This window comes from Balaenoptera ricei, chromosome 11, assembly GCF_028023285.1.
Source record: "Balaenoptera ricei isolate mBalRic1 chromosome 11, mBalRic1.hap2, whole genome shotgun sequence".
In the NCBI taxonomy this organism is placed as follows: domain Eukaryota; kingdom Metazoa; phylum Chordata; class Mammalia; order Artiodactyla; family Balaenopteridae; genus Balaenoptera; species Balaenoptera ricei.
Window position 1 is genome coordinate 99,422,024 of NC_082649.1, and position 23,155 is coordinate 99,445,178.

Consider the following 23,155-nt stretch of genomic DNA (forward strand, 5'->3'; position numbering starts at 1 on the left):
TGGTGGTGTAGCAAGGGCCTCAAATGGGTAAAGTTTAAAACTCAGGAGATCATGCCTTTAATCTATCTCCCTTAATCTCCAGGAAAAATGCGACAAAAATATCTTAAGAAGTAATAACACGCAGTCTCGCTGCATAAAATCAGCCCCAGGTGTTGCCTGGAGTCCATTTCTCCCCTCCACCCCTATTATAATTACTTTGCGACACAAACTCAAGTCTGTGGGTAGAGAAACTGGGCTCGTCCTCATAATCTTACACCTGCTCAGTCCCCTGCAGGACAACGCCCAGGAATCAGGTTAAGCCTGGGCAAAAGAATCCCGCCCATAATCGAGAAGGAGCGACTCGACATGGAGGCGATGACGAGATCGCGGGGGAGGGAGGGATTTTTCTAGGCCCAGGGCGGTCCTTAGGAGACAGGAGGCAGCCGAGAACTCCCATAAAGGTATTGCGGCACTCCCCTCCCCCTGCCGAGCAGGGTGCGGCCTTCTCTCCGCCCCCTCCTCTGCAGCTCCTTCTGGATTGCAGCTCGCGCCGATTTTTGGAGAACGTGCGCCTCCCACCCACAAACCAGCAGAAGGACCCCCGCTCCTTCCTCCACCCCCACGGGTCCGGGAGCAAGTCTGGCTAGTCTCGTCCTTCAGGCGGCGGGCGCCCAGGGCGGAGCCGCAGTCGCCGCCACCCAGAAGCCTCGGTCCGGCAGCCCGCCCCCGCCTCCAGCGCGCGCTTCCTGCCACGTTGCGCAGGGGCGCGGGGCCAGACACTGCGGCGCTGGGCCTTGGGGAGGACCGTACCAACGACCGCCTCCCCGCCGACCCGCGCAGTGGTTTCGCTCATTTGGGACCCGAGCCAATAACAAGGGGCCGTTGCCGGGGCTTCAGCAGCCAATCAGATGCCGAAGCCAAGCAGGCGGCGGGTAAACCGACTCCCCCAAAGGAAGGGGAGGGTGGCAGGACGTCCGCACGGAGCCACTTTCACTGACCCTCTCCTCCCCCCCGCGGGAGGCCGACCGCGCCCGCCAGTCCAGCTCTCTCCGCACCCCACCTACCTACCCCCCAGGGAGCAATGCGAGAGTCTCTAGGCGGCTGCGCACTACCGAGGCTGTAACTGACAGGCGCTTTGCTCCAACCAAAACACGCCATTTGTGTTTTCACACACGGCGGGAGGAGCGGCAACCAATCAGTGACAGAAGAGCCGGAAGCGCCCCTCCCTCTGAGGGAGCAATGGCTCCGTCCGGATTCGAGCCTTTTCCGCTCCCTTCTCCCTCCCCCTCCGGTTGCCGTAGGGCGGGCCGCCCTCTCGCCTGCCTCTAACCACCTCTTTCCCTTGCAGCGTAACAAACGCTATGCTCCCGACTTCCCGCGGGGGAAGGCGACCCCCAGCTACCGGCCAGACGACCTCAGCCACCCACCCACCCCAAACCGCCAGGCCACCCCCTCCCACCAGCGTTCCGCTCCCCTACCTAGCCGAGGCTCTCTGAGGAGCGGGAGCTCTAGAGCACAGCCTCTTCTCTAGGCGGCCCCGGCGGCTTCCGCTGATTGGCGGCGAGTTGGCCAATGAGTGCCGGGCGGTGGGCGGAGGGGCCAATGGCGCTGCGGGAGGGGGCGTGTCCCGGGTGCCCCTGGCGCCGGCGCTGGGAATCCCCGTGCGGTCAGTGGCGTTTCCGCTCGGGCAGCGGGCTGAGTGAGCTGCTGCCGCTGCCGCCGCCGCCGCCGCCGCCGCCGCCGCCGGGGGAGGGGCGGCCGCCGCCCGCCTGCGCTCAGAGACTCACGCAGCCCCAGTCCCGCCAGTCCGCCAACACTGTAGTGCCGGCCCCCCTTCCTTCCCTGGCCCTTCCCCCTCCCCGCCTTTGGCTCGCTCCGCCTTTCTGCCCCCCACCCCCACCTCACGGGCACGGGCCATTCCCGGCCAGGAAACGCCGTGGCGCCGCGTTGGGCCTAACTCGAGTCCTGCTGCCTCCCGGGAGTGCCGTGCGCCGCAGCCCGGGCCCAGGCCTGGGACAAGGTAAGGGTCCGACAGAAAAGCGAGACCTTCCTTCACGACCGGGCCCCGGGGGAGGGAAGGGTCACCTCCTCCGTCTCCCCGCGCTCGCTCTCGGGACGTGGGCCTGGCCCTCCCCAGGCTCTCAGCAGGAGGATGCTGCCCCTTCTCTTCCCGCTCGCCACCCCCCACACACCGTTGCACCCCTCTTGCCCAGGCAGAGAGGCCCCGTCGGTAATCTCGTCGACCCCGCAACCCTTTTCACGTCTTTCCTGGGTCAGGACGCCTCCCCTCCCCCCACGCCTCTTCACCCCTTTTCCTGGGAACTGCCTACTCCACGTTTACCTTTTACTTGAGGATAGGCCTCTCGCTGCCCTCCCCTCAAAATACACAGGCACACTTTCTCCCCCTCCCCAAACCTCACCCCCACCCCCGTTCGCGCGGCCTTGTGACAACTCTGATCCCTCTGGGGGCCTCGATCTCCATCCCCCCCCCCCCAGAATGTTCCTGGACGCCTTCCCTCTCGTCCTGGGTCCCCATCGCAGATGATTGCTTCGTTTCCCACACTAAAGACGTTACCTTCGCCACCCCCAGCTCGCATTCTTGGGCTCTCGGTGGCGTTTGCCCCAGTATCTCTGAGATGGCCCTACTGAATTTGTAGGGTTTTGGCTTGGAGTTGAGCCAGATTGTGTCGTTTTGCCTGCCTTGGGCGTGGAGAGCGATCATTTGCGAATGTCTTTAAAGGCAGAAAAATGTAGCCTTTATGAATTCCCTTTCCATCTGTGCGGAAGCCGGGGATGCGAAGTGAATGGTGGTGAGGAAGAGCCCTGGTTTTAAGTAGGTGAATCGCGTGAGAGGGAAAGTTTAACTGTCGGGAAAGCCCCTTCTCTGCTAATTTATTCTACAGAGCTCCTTTGCTTGTCTCACTTCTTAGGAATAACTGGTCTTTCCCGTGTATACTGGTGCTGGAGCCAGCTCTGCTGGTCTGGGTCAGGGGTGCGTGTATGACCTGCATTTTCTGCTTTCTCATGTTACTCGTGCACTGTGTTCACCACTAACTCATTTCTTGCCCAGACCTCTGGGTTCCATTGGGCTTTGTCTGTACTTAGTTCATTTTTCCAGTTTTCCCCGTTCTCGTAGTACTGGAAAAATCCCTAGGTCCTCTGCTGATTTCCCTTAGCACTTGATTAAACGAGTTGTATTTAAGTAACAGATATGTGACCAAGGTCATATTAACATTTTTTTGTTGGGCAGATGTTACATAGCTATACTTTGATTAGGGAGGATTCAGCTGAGTTGAGTGTTTGAGCTTTTTAGGAGAATGTGTACCCCCTATTTGGGAAAATTTCTTGGTGATTAGTTTTTTGGGGTTTTTTTTTGGTGATTAGTTTTATATCGTTAATGTTTTTACATCACTTTGAGAGAAAAATTATAAATGGTAATTTTAGGTGTATGGAATCTGAGGTAGTATTAAAGCAGAGAATATTCACATTATCAGAGGTTTCTGGGCCTCTTGGAGGACAGAGGTAATTTTTTTATTGGTTTCTACCAGTTTTCTCAGGAGGATCATTAGTTTTCTTTTGTAGCCAAAAATTCTGGCCCATTATGGGATTAGAATCTTTAAGGTTTACTCAGTATGTCATTATATATAGAAAAATGAATTATGTCCTTTGGTAGGACATAACACAAGCCTCTGTCTTTAGCTGCAGATTTAAATTTGACTGTAAAGAGAGTGTTTGGCAAATTGGCCTTTTAAAGTCTAAAGCTTAATCTTCATTCCTAAATTGCTGGCTTATTAAATATATATTTGGAATTTGGTAAATGTTGATTTTCCTAATAAAAGGCCTTAGTTCAAACTAAAAGGGTGACCTTAGGATTGTTTCTTTCTAAAGGCATAATTCCAGCCCTCCTGGCATGGAACACTGGTCCTCCCCCCACCCCACCCCACCCCACCCCCCAAAAAAAAGAGTGTGTAAGGAGTGGGGGTGGGGTAAGGAGAAGGTTGTTCCTTTGGGTTGGATCACCGGGGTGAGTATACAAGGCAGCAGCAGCTGCTGGCTCTGGAGCTCTGGTTGCTACGTGAGAAGCTTGAGTAGTGCTGGCTGCTGTCTCCAGGGAAGGACAGCAGTGCAGCGTCCATTAATGCTGTTGGCTGCAGGGAGCTGCACTTAGGCGATGGCTGCTTCAGGACTAAGAAGAAACCTTGCTTTCCTGGGAATTTTCACTGCTGAGCTGATTTGCATTTTATTGGTGGGGACATGAGAACTAGCAATTCATAACCTTCTACCCATTTATGGATATCACCATCTGGAAACTGAATCATAGTTAAAGACTTTTCTTTTTTGTTCGGTTTTTGGTTTTTTGGCACATTTTGGTTTTTACCTGGGAATTTTTCTTGGATAGGACTGGAAGTTCCATTTGAGTTTTAATTTTTCAATACATTTACAACCAAAGTAATAAGAATTTAAGGATCTCCCTGAGAACAAGAAGGGGGAAAATATCAGTTCATTTTTCTGCAACTGACAGGTTTTCCTCCATCTCTTTAATCATTAAATCAATTTTAGTACTTTATTTGTATGTCTCCTTACTTCCGGTTAGACCATATTTATCTTATTGAACAGGTGTTTTGCTAAACATTTTACTAAATTCGGAATCTTAAACTCTAAAAAGAACTGTCCTTTTTGGAATTATTTCTATATATAACTATCAGAAGTATTTTCTTTTTTTCTGTATTTGTGATAGACTTCTCCAGATTAGATTTTTTCTTTAGAATTTGACCTATGATATTGATTCATTATAATATTGTTGAATATAGTCATCTAAGATCACAAGGATGTATATGTTTGGCCGTGATCCATCTGAAATATGGGACAGACTAGAAGGAATATTCAGAAATCGAATATCTAGCGTACAGGATACTTGAGAAGACAGCCTCTGAGCCCCTTATGTGGTCTCTCTTCCCCCACAGCTCCCACACTTCAGGGAGATCTCTGATTAAGCAAAAAGTTTGCTGAGTATGGAAGTACTTGAAGAAGAACCACCACCCCAATATACCATCAGTTACATCCAATACTTAACAGATGCCCATGTGTTGTCTTCTTTCCCCCTACGACTCTTGCAGCCCATATATTTTTTTCCCTAAGAATTTTGATATGTTCAGTTTTGTGTAGATGTACCTAGTCATCTATAATGTGTGGTGTGACTGGCATTTGTGGCGGGAACCAAAAAGAATGGAAATGAGTTTTGTCATTCACAAAGGTTGCTTGCATTGTCTCAGTTATGTAAGCAGACTAATGAAACAGAACCTTTAATGGATAATATTTTAGGTGGTTCTAATTCTTATTACTATCACATATAAAAGATGTCTATCAGGCAAATATGGTTTCACTCATACTGGCTGTTTAATGTAGTTTAGATATAAATGTCTTTAAGTTATTATGTAACATGAAAGTTACCTTATAAAGTAATTGCTTTTAACTTGTATTTCCTGTTTGGAACCCCCTTGTGATCTTAATGTAAGATCATTTCCTTAAGAGCATAGAGGGCCTTTTCATAAGATTTATTTAACCAGTATACTTGAAATTTTTAATATCTTTTGATAGTGTTTTGTGTCCAGGAACTTACATACTTTCTGGGCTTATTTTGGCCTTTCTGGAGGAGAGTGGCTACTTCATTTTTTTTTCCTTTGGACAGGAGAATAATATAGTAGAAAATGCAGATGTGCAGACAACCACTTTTACCTTATCCTCTTCATATTCAAATAACTTATGAAACGTTAGGCCACAGTTAAGGACAGTTAATGATTGTTGGATACATCTTATCAGTGAGAAATTGGATCATGAATAAAGTAAAATTTTTTTATAACTTGTGGTTCATCTCTGGTCATGTGTCAGTTTCATTTGAAACTAAAAGGCCTAGCAGTGAATTTTTTTTATAAAAATTGTTTTGGCTGTTGAAAACTAAAACTTATTGATAGGGATGTTTTCTTTAAAACAAACAAAACTTTGACTCCGCAAAATTGTAAGATAATATATATTTAGTAATACAACTGGTAGTTATTTGTAAAGAAAAAAAAATCCTTTCAGAGGCACTCCTTAGAAAATAGGTATAATGTACCTATGATAAACAGGGATTGATACCATTCCTTGCTGCCAAAAATTCCAAAATATGTAGTGAAATGGCATTTTTAACCTTTCCCTTGATGCAATGATTGATATCTCTTGTAAAGATTCAGGGAAGTTCACCAAAGGTTGATAGAATATCATTTCTTTAATATCTCGATACATATTTTGTTTAATTAGTTGCAGTCTTATGAAAAGTATTCTGTTGTATATTCATTCTAAATTGAGTAAAAGATACCCTGTAACTAGGTGGAGGACGGGTGTTGGAAAGCATTACTTTAGAGAATCCTCTTATTTTGACAGAATATATTAAACTCTTAACACTTTATGAAGGGAACTATGAGAGATAATAAAGGAACAATGAAGCAGAATCTCTGTCTACTTTATATGAGCCCTCACTGAGCAAGGAATTTGTAATCCCATCCTGCCTCACTCAGTTTTTCCATCATATGGATTTTGTTTGCTGAATACCTCAGGGAGAGATGTAAGGGTCACATTAAGTATCTTTGATATAAAGACAGGGATAAGGAATTTTCTGCTTATTGGAATAATGTCTTAGTATTTTTAAAACACTAGGATTATTGGCCAGTTTTGCTTGATGTATACAACTGTTGATTTGATCTGGCTGATTTCTCTTCTGTGCTCTTTTGTCTTTCCTTGAAGTATGAGAATTATCAGAGTTTTGATGACAAATTGAAGGAGTAAGAATCATTTCCTTAGCCATGTTAGTCATGTTATACACCTAGAGCTGAGGGTACTCCTTGGCCTATGTTATGAATCACAGACAAAACAGTGGATGTAGGACTTTATACAGAATTTGTTTCTGTCTGGGGAATCAAGTTTTTGATGTGCTACCTAATTGAGAGAAAATGCAGAATTCCTTGCTGCGCTGTTTGAAAAATAGGTGGAAGCATGGGAGGGGCCTGAGACCTCTGCAGCAGGATTTGGTCTGAGTAGAAAAGGAAGATATTTGTTTGAAATTGCCAGCTGCTTATATCAGACTGACTTGCTTATTATGCCTCTAGTTGGCCTGTCAATATGGCCAAACAGCTAGATAAGTGCAGGGCAGGACAAAGGGCTCTTTGCACAGCAGGGAGGCAGTGTTGATGGGGGAGGGGCAGGAGGTAGAAAAGGCAGGAGGAGGAGGTTCTTTTCCCTGGGAGATTATTCAATTTGGCATACAATTAAAGAAATCATTTGTAGTTCCTACTCGAGCATTGAATTTGTGCCAACCATATAATGTTAACCCCAAATTTAGTATGTCCCTGAATATCTGGTAGGAACGCCTCCCCTCCTCCAAGGAAAATAAAAAATTAAAGCTTTGTATAGATTAAAAGTATAAATCCCATGTTCGCCACCCTCCTAAATACAAATCACCCCTCCCCCTCAGTAGACCAATTCTGGAGCATCTGAAAGCTGAATTCTCATTAAAAAAATGGAAAAGAATATTCTATCTGAATAAAACTTTTATATTTCAATACATACATTGTCCTTACTTGGGTTGGGATTAGACCAGAGTAAGTAGAATAGTTTGTTTCCCTTTGTGAAATAGTTGCATATTGTTAGCTCCAATTTTATATCGGTATTATGGAGAGCATCCTTCAGCATTCAAGTGTTGGGTTGCCATCATGTAAAATGCTAACTAAAGAAAGGTCACTTACTGTTTCAGTCTCATCCCTACTTCCTGGAGAACCTGATATTCTCTGGAGTTTACCCAGCCCCCCTTTTAAGTTAGGCACAACCTTGTTTGATACATACGTGCTCAACTCCCACTTGCAAGTGGGATGGTTGCATCTAGTTTATTAGAATTAATACGAATCACAGAGTTGGAAGCGATGTGTCATTATCTATCCCTTTAAGCAAAATCATAATGAAATATTTCAAAGTTTGTGGAGGTTTTCATTAAAATGTTAAAAGGATCAATGTCCTGAACTGTATTTGTAGTTACTTTTATTTATTTATTTAAATAATTTTATTTATTTATTTTTGGCTGCATTGGGTCTTCGTTGCTGCGCGCAGGCTTTCTCTAGTTGTGGCGAGCGGGGGCAACTCTTCGTTGCAGTGCGTGGGCTTCTCTTGTTGTGGAGCACAGGCTCTAGGTGCACGGGTTTCAGTAGTTGTGGCACACGGGCTCAGTAGTTGTGGTGCACAGGCTTAGTTGCTCTGCGGCTTGTGATCTTCCCAAACCAGGGCTCGAACCCATGTCCCTTGCATTGGCAGGTGGATGCTTAACCACTGAGCCACCAGGGAAGCCCTGTAGTTAGTTTTAAAATAAATGTTGAACAATACATGTGTGCCACTTCTTTTTAAAAACCCAAAATATTAAAGAATTGTGTTCACAAATTAGATGGCAGTTATTTTGATTGCAAAAGGATTCCTGCTTTATAAAAGGTGTATGCTGTGGTTCCTTTAAATGCTTAATATATTTGAGGAGAATTTGATTTTTAGACATAATTGGTTTGAACTCAGTTTTCCAAGAGTACATCTGTTGCTTGAATTGAGATACCACCTGTATTGCAATGTTAATAAACTAGCTTTAAAGTTTTCCCTTCTATCCATACTGGAGGAGATGATAAAGGAAACTGGAGTGCTAATTTTTACTTATGGGTTCAGAGCTTGTGGCTGTTAGCAAAGAAGAGATGTTTTAACTTAATAGAATAGCTAAAAAACTGCCTTTAATGCACATTGTAATAGTAAACAAACTTGACCAAGTTTTGTGTCTTTTTCCTCAGTAAAAGAAATATGTGTTACGTACTTAACATTATATTTTTATGTGCAGTGGTCTTGGCAGTAAAGATATATTTTGGCCTGAAAAGGGAAATTTGAGTGACTAGTTATCACTGCCATTAGTTAGAAGTTTTTTTCATTAACATGAAGTTTAGTGGGCTGTATTTTGTATTACTGTGGAAATTAAGGGTAGTCATTTCTTCTCTTTAAAATTCATTGACACGGATTATTTCTATACATTTGTGGGAGTAAAATAGAAGCCATCTAGTTCAAACCCTGGCCTCCATTCCAGACAGTTTTCTTTACGTGTCCTAAGACCCACATTGCTAGCACTAGGGTAAACATCCTTTGCGCATATGCTTGTGCATGTACACACACTCGGGCGCACACACACCACTTCCCAAATAATTAGAAATCTCTTCATCGTGGTTCCTAGTACTCCTATTACCCTAAAAAGTTCCTGGCAAGAGTGGGGAGGGCGCACATTTTGATCCCAAAGGTTTTGATAACTGCTTTGGCTCCCCAAACAGCTAATCTCATTTTCAGTATGACGTAGTCAGCAGTAGGCTAGAATGAAGGTGAAACGCAGCACTACCTACCTCATCTTGCCTGTGCAGCTGCTCCACGTTATTTCCTGCTATTATCATCCCGCAGTGCCTCTCCCCAGCAAGAAGGAAAATAGGACAAAGGGGGAAAATTGGATGGGCTATTAGGATTTTTATTATGATTCGATTGTTTATATATACTTAAATACAAAGCTAATTTGTCCTATTCTTAAAAGTCAGTAGTGAAAGAGGTTTTATAACTTCAGTATCTTGCATTCTCTTTCTTGATAAGCCATTTCAGTTCTTAGCCTTACAGGAAAAAAATTGTTTTTAAGCATACTTATTTTTCATTGGTTGGTCACACAATCATTATTACCACCAGATGCCACCGCATTATTAGCTTGAAAAAAGAGAGAATCTCTTCTGTAGATAATATTTGCAATTTGAATTGGGGATTACTAATTAGTGTAACTCAGATTTATGACAAAAGTAAGGTTAAAAATTAAACCTTGATGAATATTTACCCCTTTACCTTAGTGGAGGTGAAATTGTTTGAACATAGATTTTTCATTCTTCAGACTTCTTTCTTCAAGCTGCATAATTTATGTTCTTCAAGCCTTGTTTTTCCCACACCACCTCCCCAAACAAGAAATTTTATTTTTATCATTTTTCTTATTTTCTGATGCTGAAATTTTCTCCTCCGCACTCATGAAATGTGAAGACTCAAATAAAATCCAGTAATCTAATAAGGCGTGTGCACTGCTGGATATAGTAAGAGGATTATTTCATAATTCTTAGAAGTTATGATCTGGTTAGGATGTTCCAGTATAGTGTTAGCATATTTAATAATGTTGACTTGTTAATTTTAATGTATATCCAGATGGATCTCATTGTTTTACATTTGCACCCATTGTTTGTCATTTTGTTTAAGGTTGTTTCTTTTCTTTTTTTGTCCCCCTGTCTCCATGGTTTTTTATTCCTGTCCTGTTATGATCTTTGGCCTGTGTTGAAAAATTCTGTTTCCTTCCACCAACCTCTGTGCATGCCACAACACATACAGTTTGTACTCTCTCACAGCTCTACGAAGGAGGATGATCTGCAGTTAATAATCAACTGTTTGGGCATTCTTGGCATCCAAGGAAGGTTTTATTTATGAGGAATGACCTGGAAGGACCTGTTGGCAATTACTCTGCCTTTATGTTACATTTTCCTTTATTAACGTAGGCTGTTGAGAATTGACTTATTTTATAAGCGAAACCAGACAGGAACGGAAGAGCCACAGTCAGATAGTTATTTTAAAAATAAATGTTTAATATGATAACATTTGGGATAGAGTGTAAAGGGCACTTTTTTAAAAAAACTGTATTTTAGTTCTAAAGACAAAAGAGTTTAATCTCTTAAAGTAAAACAAGGAGAAAGACTTTTGAGGGACTGTGATTGATTGCATGCCAAACGTAGCATTAGATTGTTGTATGAATACATACATTTTTATTTTCTTGATTTCTGTGGTGCAGACTGCTATAGCCATGCAAGTTAAGTGTCTTTATGCCCACAGCCTGGAAAATATATGGTGAAATGACTTTAAGAAAACAAAAATAACGAAGAACAGGTTTGAGGAAATTGTAGAAGCAAGTCCAAATTTTTGAAGTCCGTTTTTAATTATTTGCGTTCTTACTAGACAAATGTAGTTTTACTTATGGCAATTAGAACTTTAATGTCATAGCTTAGTAATAGAAAAGAATAAAGGTAGGTTGACAGGGTATCAATCCACATTTTCGGATGAGGCTAAATTGTACCAAATTGTTGCATACTTTCATATTTAGGCTACTTTTATTGAAAAGGTTTACCCAATACTTTAAAACCTATGAAATGGCATAAAATATTCACAGTTTAACAGGTACTCATCTCTTGGTGACATGTTACATAAGCAATACTAAAACCAGATATTTGCTAAAAATTAAAAAATTTGGAAATTATATTAACATGTATGGAGCTCTGCAGTTACTGTAGCCATACCACTTTAGAACAAGTAGGCAATAATAATGCCAACCCCAAGGCCCTTTGGAGCCTGGGCTGGCCGACCTTTTTGCTTACACTTCCTTTACCCCTAGGCTGTTAAGATTTGAAGTATTGCTAGGAATAAGGTATCTGTTCATAAATTGAGTAGGAGTCTGACTAAGTCATGTGTGGAGGCCCATGAGAAGACGTGTATTTTTAGAAAAGCAAGGCTCTGGGTAAGTGTAACTTTCCTCTCATAGTTTATCATGCACAGTTGGTATGAAAAGGAATGGCTGGAGGTTTGCAGCATACACTGAGCAACAAGAAGAGAAGTAGGCATATCCCACTTTATGATATAACTGTGCCAGGCAAGAAAGATGAAAAGTAATTTTTGTGTGTGTAGAATACCTTAGCTTTTCTGAACTCTATTACATTAGGAATATGTTTCTATGGAAAATAGTTACCCAAAGGATTGAGTTGAATATCTTCTGTGAAAATGATTTTTAAATTTAATCTTTTATGGATAGAGTGACCATACGTCTTGGTTTCCCTGGCAGAGTCCTGGTTTATGTCTACCAGGTAGTCAGTAATAGCACCTCTTTCACTTTCAGAAATGTCCCAATTTGGGCCGTAAATTACATGCTCACCATAATTATAGAGGGTCGTGGAACTTTTCATCACTCCATAGCAACGCAGTTTTCTTTTATAGAGCTCTTCTGATTGTCCTCTCGGCTAGGGTTTTTCTGTTGGCCTCTCTGAACCCCCATTTCCACGTGGACAGTTTAGAATGCCTTTTTCTTTTCCTTTTAGTTCGTGGTGAGGGAGGGGATAGATACAGATTTAATTTTTTGTTATGAAAAATTTCCAAATACAACAAAATAGAGGGAATGTAGAAAAATGGACTCCCTTTGGATTTTACTGAAACCATTCCATTTGGTCAAGATAAGGTCCATACATTGCACTTGGTTGATTAGTTTGTGCCTTCTAATTTATAGGTTCTCTCTTCTCTTTTTCTCATGTAATACACTAATGAAATTTATCATTGTGTTGAGTTCTTACTCTTGGATTTTGGAAAGTGTGTCTCTATGGTGTCATTTAACATATTCTCCTATTAGATGCCCCCCCCATATTTTATGTAAATTAGTGATTAGATCCATTTCAAGTATATTTTATAAAAGTACTGGATACTTCCCTTAAGACTTACATAATGTCTGCTTGTCTTTGTGATGTTAGGCAGCTGTTGAAGGCCCCAGAGTGTTTCTGTTTTTGTAGTTTCTATTGAGATTTACCATATTAGAAATTAAAACTGAGAATATTTTTAAAATATTTATTAACTAATTTTAGAATAGCAATAACAAATCCTGCTGACATAAGTAACATGACTGTTATGAAAAATAATTTTCCAGTTTTTTTTAATGGCATTGTTTAATATTTTTGTAAGTCTCTTTAGTGATAAAAGGTAACTGCTTTCTCATAGTTACTTCTACGTTTAATTTGTTGTGATAAGTTGTTTTGGTTAAAGACTGAAGAAAATCTGGCCTAACACAGATGTGTAGTTAAAAAGGGAAAGCCTTCACTTATTCCCCGAAAGAATCTCAAGACCTTCAGGAGTTCTCAGACCACACTTTGAGAAGAACAGGCTTAAATCCTTATTTCCTTTATGGTTGTGGGATGGTGATATTCTATCACTACTTCATTTATTTTCTATAATACTCCCCCTCATTAATTATATGGTACCCTAAGATACAGTTTGAATACAAAAAGCAAGATCAGTACTTGGTGGGTTTTTTTCCCCTCTTACTAATTTTCAAAATAATGGGTTGGTAACTTAGCAACGTCTAAAGGTGAGCAATAAAGTGTTATTATTATTGTGTACTTAAGGTTTTAAACCTGTTTGATATGTTTCAGTCCCTTGGAGTTATTAGTTTTGACATTCAAATTGTCCCACATTTGGCTGTTGGCTTCTAAGTCCTTTTTACTTATTCTCAGTCGTTTCTTGGCTTGTTTCGATTGATTCCTTGCTTTCTGGTATGACAAGATGTTCAAGGATCATTCTGTATATTTCCCGCCCCAAACCTGGAATTACTCATTTCTGCAAAACTCTGATTTCTTTTAGTGGGAAATGGTAGTTAGAGACCATGGTCTGGGTGTTAGGAGTGTTTGGTGCTCTTGGGTTGGACCTTGTTTCTAGACCTTTTCAGTGAACAGAACTAAAAAATGGTTTCTCTCCTTTCCTCTTTTTCTCTTTCCTTTTTTTTTTTTTAATATCAGTTGTTGGTATTTGATAACTTCTATTTTGAATTTAGTGCTTCATGATATTTTCATAAGCCTAATCTTTTCCCCATGCCCCAAATCCCAGTTTCCACTAATAACCAATGTAATCACTTTGCTTTGTCCCACGATACACACACAACAGTTTTAGAATGGCAGAACAGTATGATTACTGGAAAGTGAGTTTGTTTTGTTTGTTTGTCTTTGCCCTCAGGGTATATCCCTCCAAGGATATGCAGTCAAATTACAGTGGTTTAAAATCACTTGGGATAGTTCTTCTTTATGTGGTTATGCCACCAACTTGATAGACAGTGGGGTTAATTTGTTTTATTTCACTTTCAGACTTTTCAGGGATTACTTTTTGTTTTATAATTATATAAAATATGGTTACTAAGTGAAATTTACAAATCTGCGTATAGTCAGAGGTCTAACTTCTAGATTTCTTCCATTCTGTTATCTTCCTGTTCCTATATGTAAGACTTACGAATACAGATTCATATGAATACTATTTAAAGTGATATTTTGTCGTGGTACTTTTATTGTAACACAAAAGCATATAAGTTAGTTTATTTACTAAAACTTACCTGCTTCTAGATTTTTCAGTAACTGATAACTTTTAGGCCATGGAAAAGGACGTAGACTTTTCTGTTCTTCTAGGGTCCAGAATTTCTTGACTTAATATAAACAGTTCAAGATAAGAAACTTCCTTTATCTAGTAAAAATTCTCTCTTGAGTTGTTAGATCATTTTCCATTTGTCCCTGATGATTTCAGATACTTGACCTTGACTACCATTTGGGACACTGGTAGTACTTGTAGTACAAAGGTCATCAATTAACGTTTTTTGAATGATTCACCCTTAGACTTGAAATTTAGATATTATCTTAGAAAGGATGTCATCTAATTTTTAGCTTTGTCATTTAAAAGTCAAATTATTTGATTTTATAAGTTTTAAATTAAAAATCAAATTGTTGAAAGTCTTAAACCTGTTAAATATTATATCTGTCTTATCCTTTCTAATTATAATACCTAAAAGAAGTTACAACGTCATTTCAGCAATCTTATATCACATTCTAATATATTTATTTTGTATGCTAAAAAATATTAAATCAAGATATGCCAAATGGTTAAGGGATAGTGGTTAAAGGTGTGAGGGTTCTGAAATTGGATAGACCTTGGTTCAGCTTCTAGTTTGTGGGTTTCCTTGCTCTGGCCTTGGACAAGTTTCTCAGCTGGGTGAGTGTAAGTCTTTGGCTACATAGGGATAGTGCCTTTCTCATGAAGTTGTTATGGGCATTACATGAGCTGATGCATACAAAGTGATTGAGGACACAGTGGCTTTTAGAAAATAAGCATCCTCTAGATGTTAGCTTTTATTTTGGAGGTCGTTATTGTTATGAATATTTGATCAATTCTCTAAACTCTGTCTGCATCTTAGGATAAGTAACGTTTACATGCTGTAAATATAGCATCTGATTTTCACAACTCCACTTGGCTATATGAAAAGAACCAACTGTTAACAAAGGAATAATTGGTGTCTAGCTAAAATTTGAGGCTTCTTACTTTACAAATGTACCAGTGCTTGCTATATAAATATAACTACATTAAAAATCTTACTAGAGAAGGGAGTTTTTGGTGGTTTTTTTGGGGGGGTTTTGGTTTTGGTTTTTGGCTACATTGGGTCTTCGTTGCTGTGCACGGGCTTTCTCTAGTTGTGGCGAGCGAGGGCTACTCTTTGTTGCAGTGCGCGGCTTCTCATTGTGGTGGCTTCTCTTGTTGCGGAGCACGGGCTCTAGGTGCATGGGCTTCAGTAGTTGCAGCATGCCAGCTCAGTAGTTGAGGCATGCGGGCCCTAGAGCGTTCGGGCTCAGTAGTTGTGGCGCATGGGCTTAGTTGCTCCGCAGCATGTGGGATCTTCCCGGACCAGGGATCGAGAGCCCTTGTCCCCTGCATTGGCAGGCGGATTCTCAACCACTGTGCCACCAGGGAAGTCCAGAGAAGGGAGCTTTAAGGAAACAAAGCTTCTTTTCAGGATCCAAGGTCCTTTTGAGACATCATTAGAAGCGGCTCTAGGGCACCGTGTATACTGACCAGAGTGAAAGGAATTTTTTAACTCTGGAATTTTAAGATATATCAGCCTTTTAAGTGCCTTCAGGTAAAGCTATGTAAGTCCAGGTTGCTCATCAGGTCAGGTGTTTTTGTTTTTGTTTTGTTTTGTTTTTAAGCTTTATTGAGGTATAATTGACAAGCAAAATTGTGGTATATTTATAGCATACAACATGATTGTTTGATATACACATATGTTGTGAAAGGATTCCAGCAATTAAGTTAATTAACATTCATCCATCACACGTTTACCTTTTTGTGTGTGTGAGGGAACCTATAAATTCTAATCTCTCAGCAAGTTTCAGTTTTCCAATATGTGTTATACATTAGATCCTCAGAACTTAGACACCGTTTTCACTGAAAGTTTATACCCTTTTACTAACCTCTTCCCATTTCTCTTACACTCCAACTCTTGGCAACCACCATTCTACAGTCTGTTTCTATGAGTTTTTGCTTTGTTTGTTTTTTACCAATTCCTGTATAAGTGGTGATACCATGCAATATATGTCTGTCTCTGTCTGACTTCACTTAGCATAACACCCCCCAGATTCATCATGTTGTCACAAATGGCAGGATTCCCTTCTTTTTTATGAATAATGTTCTATTGTAGGTAGGTAAACAGCTAGATAGATAGGTAGATATCACATTTTCTTAATCCATTCATCCTTCAACAGACACTTAGGTTGTTTACATAACTTGGCTATTGTAAATAATGCTGTAGTGAACATGGGAGTACAGATAGCTCTTCAAGATAGTGATTTTGTTTTCTTTGGATATATACCCAGAAGTGAGATTGCTAGATCAAATGGTAGTTCTACTTTTAATTTCTTGAAGACCTCCAGACTGTTTCCCATAGTGGCTGCACCAATTTACATTCCCACCAACAGTGCACAAGGGTTCCCTTTCTTCCACATTTTCATCAGTATTTGTTATCTCTTGTCTTTTTGATAATAGTCATCCTAACAGGTGTGAAGTGATGTCTTATTGTGGTTTTGATTTGCATTTCCCTGATGATTGGTAGTGTTGAGGACCTTTTCAAGGATCTGTTGGGCATTTTTATGTCTTCTTTGGGAAAATATCTATTCACGTCCTTCGCCCATTTTTTAATTGGGTTTTTTTGTTGTTTTTTTTTCCTTTTTTGGTTCTTGAGTTGTATGTGTTCCTTAAATGTTTTTGAAGTTAACCCCTTATCACCTCTGTGGTTTGCAAATAGTTTCTCCCATTCCATATTACGTTTTCGTTTCGTTGATGGTTTCTTTTGCTCTGCAGAAACTTTTAGTTTGTTGTAGTCTCACTTGTTTATTTTTGCTTTTGTTGTCCTGGCGTTTGGTGTCAAATCAAAAAAAATCATTGGCAATAAAGATGTGATACGTATATACAATGGAATGTTACTCAGCCATAAAAAGGAACAAAATAATACCATTTGCAGTGACGTGGATGGACCTAGAGATTGTCATACAGAGTGAAGCAGGTCAGAAAGAGAAAGACAAATATCATATAATATCACTTATATGTGGAATGTAGAAAAATAATTCAGATGAACTTACTTGCAAAGCATTAATAGAGTCACAGAAGTAGAAAACAAACTATGGTTACCAAGGGGGGAGGGGTGGTATGAATTGGGCGGTTGGGATTGACATATATACATTACTATATATAAAATAGATGACTAATGAGAATCTACTGTATAGCACAGGGAACTCTACTCAGTGCTCTCTGGTGACCTAAATGGGAAGGAAATCTAAAAAAAGTGGATATATGTACATGTATAACTGATTCACTTTGTTGTACAGCAGAAACAAACACAACATTGTACAGCAACTGTACTATAATAAAAATTAATTTTTAAGAAAATCATTGGCGGGAGTTCCCTGGTGGTGCAGTGGTTAAGAATCCGCCTGCCAGTTCAGGGGACACGGGTTTGAGCCCTGGTCCGGGAAGATCCCACATGCTGCGGAGCAACTAAGCCCATGCGCCACAACTACTGAGCCTGCGCTCTTAGCCCGCGAGCCACAACTGCTGAGCCTGCGTGCCACAACTGCTGAAGCCCGCACGCCTAGAGCCCTGCTCCACAACAAGAGAAGCCGCTGCAATAAGAACCCCGTGCACCTCAACGAAGAGTAGCCTCCGCTTGCCGCAACTAGGGAAAGCCTGCACGCAGCAACGACGACCCAATGCAGCCCTAAGTAAATAAATAAATTTATTTTAAAAAAAAAATCATTGGCAAGATCAGTGTCAAGGACCTTATCCCCTATCTTTTTTTCTAGGAGTTGCTTGGTTTCAGGTCTCACATTTTTTAGTGATTTTTTAATAGATTTAGTGAATTTTTTAATAGATTTCGAGTCGATTTTTCTGTGTGATATAAGATAGGCGTCCAGTTGCATTCTTTTGCATGTGGATATTCAGTTTTCCTGGCACCATTTATGGTAAAGAGAGATTATCCTTTCCCCATTGTGTATTTTTTTAATATATATGAATGAAATTTTAATTACATTATATTTTAATTATATGCAAATTTAAAAAGCCACTTTTAGTTTCTTGTACAACCTCCATAATTTACAGAAAATGTCAGAGGAAACACTAAAATGCCATTGTATAAATTTACATTTTAAAATTCAATTCAGATTTACAACAAACTGATTTATGTAAAGAGTTAAATTTTTTAAGAAAAATTACTCCATCAGAATTACCAGCTGTAGAAGTACTGTGATTTATATTTTGAAATAATTTATCAGAAATTTATCCCACCCCATCCCTTTCCCCTTTGGTAACCATAAGTTTGTTTTCTATGTCTGTTTCTGTTTTGTAAATTAGTTCTTTTGTGTTATTTTTTAGATTCCACATATAAGTGATACCATACAATTTTGCCTTTGTGTGGCTTCACTTAGTATGATAATCTCTAGGTCCATCCATTTTGCTGCAAAGGGCAGTATTTCATTCTTCTTTTATGGCTGAGTAATACTTCATTGTGTGTATGTACCACATCTTCTTTATCCATTTATCTGTTTATGGACACTTAGGTTGCTTACAGTGCTGTCACGGCCTATAAAATACTCTTAACAGCTCTAGTAACAGAAAGATGCTTCTCAAAATTAAAGAATATCCAAAAAAGTCCTGATTCATAGCTTTTGCTGAATTTCTCCCCATTGTATATTCTTGACACCTTTGTTGAAAATTAGTTTGCCGTATATGCATGGGTTTATTTCTGGGCTCTTTATCCTGTTACATTGATGTATGTGTCTGTTTTTATGATGACACCATACTGAATTTTTGTAATATACTTTGAAATCAGGAAATATGATGCTTCAGATTTGTTTTTCCTTCTCAAGATTGCTTTGGCTATTCAGCGAAAAATGCCACTGGAATTTTGATAGGGATTGCATTGAATCTGTAGATCACTTCGGATAGTATGGACATTTTAGCAGTATTCTTCCAGTTGATGAGCTCGAACTGTCTTTCCATTCGTTTGTGTCTTTGATTTGTTTCATCACTGTTTTACAGTTTTCAGTGCACAGATCTTTCACTTGGTTGAATTTATTCCTAATTATTTTACTCTTTTTGATGTTGTAAATAGGATTGTTTTCTTAATTTCTCGTTCCTGTAGTTGTTAGTGATTTTTTTATATATTGATTTTGTATCCTGTCACTTTGCCAAATTTGTTTTTTGTTGTTGTTGTTTTGGGGTTTTGTTGCTGTGTTGGGTCTTCGTTGCTGCGCATGGGCTTTCTCTAGTTGCGGCGAGCAGGGGCTACTCTTCGTTGCGGTTTGTGGGCTTCTAATTGCAGTGGCTTCTCTTATTGCGGAGTACGGGCTGTAGACTCGTGGGCTTCAGTGGTTGCAGCGTGCGGGCTTCAATAGTTGTGGCGCGTGGGCTCAGTAGTTTTGGCACACGGGCTTAGTTGCTCCACGGCATGTGACATCTTCCTGGACCAGGGATCGATCCCGTGTCCCCTGCAGTGGCAAGCGGATTCTTAACCACTGCACCACCAGGGAATTCCTTGAATTTGTTTATTCTAAACATTTTGGGGGGAATTTTTAGGGTTTGCTAGATATAATACCATGACATCTGCAAACAGAGATGATTTTACTTCTGATTTGGATGCCTTTTCTTTTTTTTCTTTTTTTCCTTTTTCCTGTCTAATTGCTCTGGTTAGTACTTCCACTACTGTTTTGAATAACAGTAGTAAGAGTGGAAATCTTTGTCTTGTTCCTGATCTTAAAAGCTTTCAACTTTTCACCATTGAGTATGATGTTAGCTGTGGGTTGTCATATATGGCCTTTATTACGTTGAGGTACACTCCATCTGTACCCAGTTCATTGAGAGTTTTTATCATGAAGGGATGTTGGAATTTGTAAAATGCTTTTTCTGCATCTATTGAGATAATCATATGATTTTTAATGTGTATAACATTGATTGATTTGGGTAGTTGAACCATCCTTGCATCCCAGGAATAAATCCCATTCGATCACGGTATATGATCCTTTTAATGTACTGTTGAATTGAGTTTGCTAATATTTTGTTGAGGATTTTTGCGTGTATGTTCATCAGGGTTACTGACCTGTAGTTTTCTTTTCTTGTAGTATTCATATCTGGCTTTGATATCAGGGTAAAATGAGTTTTGAAGTGTTCCCTCTCTAATTTTCTGGAAGGTTTTTTGTTTGTTTTAGTACTTTGGGATTAGAGTGAGACTGAGGAGTGCTAAAGTGAATTCAGATTGGATGACAATACTTTAGATATAGGAATGGGAGTTCTAGGAAAGGACAAAATGGTGGTTTAAGTTATCTTCCCCCCAAAAGGGGAGGGGGGGATAAATTGGGGGATTGGGATTGACATACACACAGTACTACGTATAAAATAGATAATTAATAAGGACCTACTCTATGTAGCACAGGGAACTCTATTCAATACTCTGTAATAACCTATATGGAAAAAGAATCTAAAAAAGTGGATATATGTAAATATATGTATAACTGATTCACTTTGTTGTACAGCAGAGACTAATACAACATTGTAAATCAACCATATTCCAATAAAAATTTAAAAAATAAAGTTATCTTCCCTCCAAAACAAAACAGGAACTAAAATGCATACTTTTTTTTTTTTTTTTTTTTTTAAAGAATCTGTCTTTTAGAGATACATGCTGAAATATTTATGGACGAAATGATATGTTCCTGGTGTTTGCTTTAGAATGGAGGAGAGGTAAAAGATGGAACAAGATTGACTGTGAGTTGGTAATTGTTGAAAGATGATACATAAATGGAGTTTCTTATAAAAGTTTACTTTTATTACTTGTTTGAAATGTTTCACAATAAAACATTTTAAAGGTTAAAATGAAGGTATCTATCAAATTGGCTGTTGTGAGTCTTGTTAAAGCAGATAGTAACATACTCAGATGTTTCAGTCTTTCCCCATTGGTGCTACTTGCCTTCTGAGCCCAGTTCCTTTTGTGACTGTCACATGATACTTCCAATCAATGGAAAAACAGAGTGGCTACGCAGATATGACTTTGTAATAAAAGGAAACTAATATTTTTAAAAAGTCTGTGTAGAATTCTGGAGAGCCTTCCTGAGAGGAATTGGACAGGATTGAGGAAGCAAGTGGGTAAATTAACAGTATGTTCAGTATATATTAGATTTCATTTTATGAGCTGGTTGAATTTCTGAAAAAGTATCTTATAAATACCACATCAATGCCAAAAAGTTCAGATTTCTCTAAGAAAATTAATAGGGTATTTGACTAAGAGTGCAGATTATTCTGTGACTGTTAGCAAGTCTTAACGTTAGTAGAGTTGGCAAGTTATTAACAAAACTCAAACTGTAGGTTCCTTTCTTCCACTAAATACTATTGCCTTGGAAGCAGGAAAGTGGTTCCTATTTGCCTTTTGACCTCTATTTACTTCTCTAATCTTGTAACCCTGCATACCAAAAGTAGGTGCCTGCAGTGTGCTAAGTATCTTGCTAAGTTCTCTTAATGTTATGTTACTTAATTCTCAAAGTAGTGCTATAGAGTGGCTTACAGATGAACACACTGAATCAGAGTGATCGCACAGCTAGTAATAAGGCAAGTCAACCCTGTATGATTCCAGGATCTTTTCATTATACCATATTACTTATGTTATTTAAAGAAGACTCCACCAACATAATCTGCACTTTCCTCTCCTCCTGACTTTGGGTGTTGCCATCCGTCTGTAGTTTTTCCCCTTTTTCCTCTAGGATTCTTTGCCTTGAATTGGATAGGGGTCCTGGATCTGGATAAAGAGAGGAAATTGATGAGGTTTTTTGGACTTTGTCCCCTACTAGACATATTGTAAATTCTGACTTCCAGGGTATTTACCATTCAGTCAGTTACCGGCTTCCCTTATCCCAGACTGCCTGCATTTCAGGAAAGGATGTAGATCAGAGGCCTAGGAATCCCTAGAATTTTTCCCTCGAGTTTTGTCTCTACATTCTTCTGAGGTAATGTTTCATAATCTTTTTAAGATTATCACAGAAATCTGTGATTACTCTTCAAAAAGGTTAAGAACTATAAGCATCCTAGGATTTGGTTCCTAAGAGAGCAGCTTGACTCAGTTGATTTCTTCTTCAGCCTGAAAAGGTGCCCCCCTTTGACCTATTGGGCCAAGCAGCAAACCACCACAGAGCCCACCTGTGAATGTACTTGTTTTCTTATAAAGAAGTAATCTGTGAATTCTTGTATTTTTGAAAATTTAAATAATTTTGCTACTAGAAATCAAAACCTACTTGTATCAAATTGGCACAGATGCACGGTCAGTTGTGCTTGATAAATCAATTTTTTCCCAAAGAAAATACCTTTTAAAAAGGAAGTAAAGGACTTCCCTGGTGGCGCAGTGGTTAAGAATCCGCCTGCCAATGCAGGGGACACGGGTTCAATCTTTGGTCCGGGAAGATCCCACGTGCCATGGAGCAACTAAGCCCGTGAGCCACAACTGAGTCTGCGCTCTAGAGCCCATGAGGCACAACTACTGAGCTCGCGCGCCTACGGCTGGTGCTCCGCAACTTGAGAAAGCCCGCACACAGCACCGAAGACCCAGCGCAGCCAAAAATTTAAAATTAAAAAAAAAAAAAAAAGGAGGCATTAATAATAGGTCTAGAAGTCTGATAAGACTTCTAAAAGGAATTTGAATTTCTGTAGAATAAGGAATGGTGTCAAGCGGCTCCCAGATATTTATCTTTAAAACTTTTTATGGCTTGTAAATTAGGATTTTATTTGAACTGTAATAGACTGATAGCCAAATAAACATTCGTTGTAGGTCCCCCTCAAAGAAAATTTTAGGCCAGTATTGTTTGCTTTGAACAGTTCAGTAATGCAGAGCTGGTAGGAATTTAATGAGTATGTATGCTCAAATAATAGCTAAGAGGTGTTAAGTTTGAAATCTGCTAGAAAAACTGTAACA

The 23,155-nt window shown here is 39.9% G+C and overlaps 1 protein-coding gene across 5 annotated transcripts in view; it reads left to right on the top strand.

Annotated features, from left to right (window-relative positions):
- Positions 1-1,709: 1,709 nt before the first annotated feature.
- The window catches only part of SETD5 (SET domain containing 5), a 79,841-nt gene continuing 58,395 nt past the window's right edge, over positions 1,710-23,155 (top strand). For 4 of the 5 annotated variants that reach the window (XM_059940266.1, XM_059940275.1, XM_059940277.1 and 1 more), the window contains exon 1: positions 1,710-1,999. The gene's annotated coding sequence lies outside the window, so the exon portion shown is untranslated. Of the gene's footprint in view, positions 2,000-20,858; positions 20,965-23,155 lie in introns of all 5 variants that reach the window. The other variant, XM_059940267.1, reaches the window with a different exon arrangement.